Genomic DNA, 3,889 nt, shown 5'->3' with positions numbered 1-3,889 from the left:
GCCCAAATGCAGCACCCTGCACTTGTCCGTGTTAAAACGTTTAAATTTTCATGTGCGCATTCACCAATTTGCATATCTCACAGGCACCTTCCAACCCTCCATTCATATATATCCTTCCATAGTACATCAAGCTCCAGGGAGCAGATTCTTTCCTGCCTCCTTTCCCCACCCCGCTCCCCCCAGCCACCTTGCTTCTTCTTGTGCTATTCAAATGATGTCTCTTCTCTTTGATGACCATGGGCTGGACACAGCAGAGCAAAAGACTGATCAAAACCATCTATGCATGGTCCAGAGTTGCAGCTGCGTTACTGAGGTCTCTGGACCTCTATTCCACAATCCAAGCAATGGGCATAACGCTGACCAGATGAGGTAGCTCCGTGTGAGGAAGGCACTGTCCCCTCTGGGCTCAAAGCCACACTATCGGCATGGGATTGAACTGTCCCTTCCTCCTCCAGCACAGAAATGTGTCTGCACATGCTCTCTCTCACTGATGGAGCATTAGCACCTGGAGGCCTGCATTAGGATTAAGGCCCCTTAGTGCTAGATGCTCAAGTCATGGGCCTGCCTCTAAGAGCTTACGGCCTGAGCTAAGGCAAGATGCAGCAAGTGAATCTTAATAGGACAACAGGATCCAGGAGATGCCAAGAGTGCAAGACAGGGGTACCTGCAAGGGTGCCTAGTAGAGAGGCCTGGAAACAGTTAATCAAAACTTTGATGGAAAACTGACCTGTTGTCTTAATAAAAGCATTGTCACAAAAAAACTAAATCCCTCCCTTGCGATTTTTCTGACTAGCTTTATCATCCAGTCCTAGGGTTCAGTGTGTGCACAGCTGGAGTCTACCAAACAATCATTTTTACTTGAATGTTGAACCTTTAGCCATTTCTAATTCCCTGACATCATGTTTAAACCTGTGCCCCTATCTCATGTGGAAAACTTGTTAAGATGGTACTGGTAGCACTTCTGTTGTCGCATGACTAGCAAGGGTAATTCATCTTTCAGGCAGAAGTCATTGACTGGGACCTTTCTGTGTGCCAACGCATGGGCATGGAAAAAACCTGGAAAGGTGCTGCTGGAGAAACGCTGCGTGGAGCTTGAGAGAAGTCTAGATGTGATTTTTTTGCACAACACCCACCTTGAGCTCTTTCCCTGGTTTTTCCTCTCATGCCATCTCCTACTTCAGTTAGCGCCCTGCGCCTTCTGTGGAGTAGCTCCTGATGCCATGAAGGCGTGCCCACAGGGTGAGGGCCATGCCAACAAAACGCTGCTTTAGCAAACCACCCAGCTTCCAGTTACGATGCACTGCATGATCTGCTGCTAGTTTCTCCGTCCCCAGTAGGACTGTTTGCTGAAATTCATATTTCCTGACCCATGGGCTGGATTAAATTAGTCTAACTCTCAGCCAGCTCTCCTTGGCACAGCCTAATTTTTTAAAGACAGCCTCGTTTGGACTGACAGGAAATCATTTTGGTCTTGTGAAGACTCGAATCCTCCCAGGTGAACTTTCACTGAGTGCCAGCACTGAGATCCCAGGGCTGGGATGAGAGAGGGCCAAGGTAGTTGCAAGAGGAGTTAACTATGGCATCTACAAGCGAAGCTCAGATGAGGTTTCCCTGAATGACCCTAGACCTGGATGGACAAGGGAGCGGGGAAGGACTTAGCAAGACTGGCTTTTCATCCAGGCAGAAAAGGAGCTGGCAAGGCACAGAGCACATGGAGTACAGGGTCTCACGCACGCAGAAAGCAGGGGAGGATAATGCCTGCCATGGCCAAGCAGAGGCAGCTAGGTCCCCATCCAATTGCACTGAAGTCAATGAAGTCACACCAGTGTAATCAAGACCAGAATGGTTTTCCTAGCCAGTCCTCTGCTAAGCACTGCAGACATGTCAGACATTTCCCCGAGAGGCCCACGTATGACGCTGCCTTGCGTTTCCAGTCACTCTTGATCCTTTTTGGGGACAAAAGCCTCATCCTCCTTATATGGCCCAAGACATCTCTTCCTCCCTGCCAATAAACTCTTACACGTATTTTCTGAATAACAGACAATGGAGTGAATGCAGCGCTCAGTCCGGGTCGGTAATACGGGAGCTCCCTCCTCTCCTCCATCCCCAAGCATTGGCCGTGCCAGCAGTGCTCGCATCTATTCCTCTGGGGTTTCAGCTTTCTGCATTTGTTTTGGTGTGAAGTCAGGTCCTTCTCGACAGACGAGTGATTGTGTGGGTGTGTACAGCTCCCTAACACTAGGAAGCCTGGCAACATGCTCTGTTAGCCCAATTCTCCTTTCACGCCAGTGTAACGCTGCTGACTGCACTGGAGGGACAGGAGTGAATCAGGAGCACGCTCGTATACAGCCAGGCCCTGGGGCTAGCTAGCACTTTTCCCTCCAAAGGTCAGAAGGTATTTTGAAAACATTAGGGAGCCCACTTTCCCAGAGAAGGGGTGAGAGAAGTTAAGTGATCAGTCCAGCAACACACAGGACAAAGTAATGGCAAAGCCATTTAAATGCAATTTTACCCCTACAGGGACCTGAAGCCAGAGGGAAGACAGGACCATGCCAGCTTGCTGCAGTTCATAAGACACAGCAAGCTTTTAAATCTCCTGTTGTTTATACCTGTGTGGTCGCTTGATACCACAATCCCAGACTGAAATCCTCAAACATCTGGTAAGGCCTATTATTATTATCGTTGTCATTATTAATTATTGCTTTTATTACTGTGGTGCCAGAGAGCCCTTCAGAAAGGTAAAAATAGAACCACTTGCTTGTTCCTCTTCATATTAAAAACAGCACTTGTCTAAGGAATTATCTCCTCCTGGTTCAAAATTGGTCCCCCAGTGAGAAAAGATCCAGCAAAAATGAAGCCAGAATAACTGCCAGTGCGCTACGAATGAAGTAATCAAGACTTCGTGGAAGACAAGGACCTCTGTTGCAAGGAGAGACTGTGATGAGCTGCATTAGCTGTTCTTTAACAGAGATGCGTGCATTAGCAGATGTGTGCATGCACTGCATAACTTTAACAAGGCTGGGTTGGTCAATTTAAAGTCTTGTATTTGACTGGTTTAGTGTAGGTTAATGTGCACAGGGCCTTCCCTGCAGCTGACCTTCAGACCTAGTTAGCCAACCAGCTCCTACGACGCAAGTCGAAATCCTATTCTAGCCTGAGTGATGAGTGAGCCCCATTTCAGTACTATGACCACTGCAGGAAGAGGGTTGCGTGGTTGCTGTTCAAAAGGTTCCCAAACATGGATGCAACGTCTGAGGCCGTGCAGTGCTGAGGTGTGAGGCTCTGATACTATTTCCAGTCCTGGATCTCCATGGTGCATGGATGTGGATGAGGTTGGAAGAAAGCAATGCCATTTGCAAAGTCCATTTCTTTGGGCAATGAGCTAGCACAGAGGAGTGGATGTATAAAAATGGAGTGGCATGGGGAATATGCAAAGATGTTTAGGAAAAGATGCAAGGCTTCTGGCTAGGAGCTGCAGACAACCTTACAGCTCACGATGAATGGACTGTGAGCTGGAAAGCAAGCGGGATATTGGTTCATATGGGACTGGACGTAGGTACACCAGCTGCCGGACACCAAGATATTGGCACTGACAAAACAACCATAGGCATAAGGAAGTCCAGCAAGGGGAATGCCAGTACAGGTGACTTAGTGAGCAGTGACCACATATCAGGGGGCACTGGTGGAGAACAGCAATTTAAACCACAGTGGTGAATTCTCCCATAGGTGAGACTTTATTGTAAACGAATAAACCTCAGGGCTTAGCAGGGTGACCTAATCCCACTAAGGGAGTATGTGAATGAAATCTCCCAGTTAATAGCACATAGGTGGCCCGGATGATCTTCACACCAGAGTCCTAAAGAAACTCGCTGGGGTCATTGCAAGTCCC

This window comes from Gavialis gangeticus, unplaced genomic scaffold (genome assembly GCF_001723915.1).
Source record: "Gavialis gangeticus isolate Ggan-Ray unplaced genomic scaffold, GavGan_comp1, whole genome shotgun sequence".
NCBI lineage: Eukaryota > Metazoa > Chordata > Crocodylia > Gavialidae > Gavialis > Gavialis gangeticus.
Note: the sequence above shows the minus strand (reverse complement) of the source record.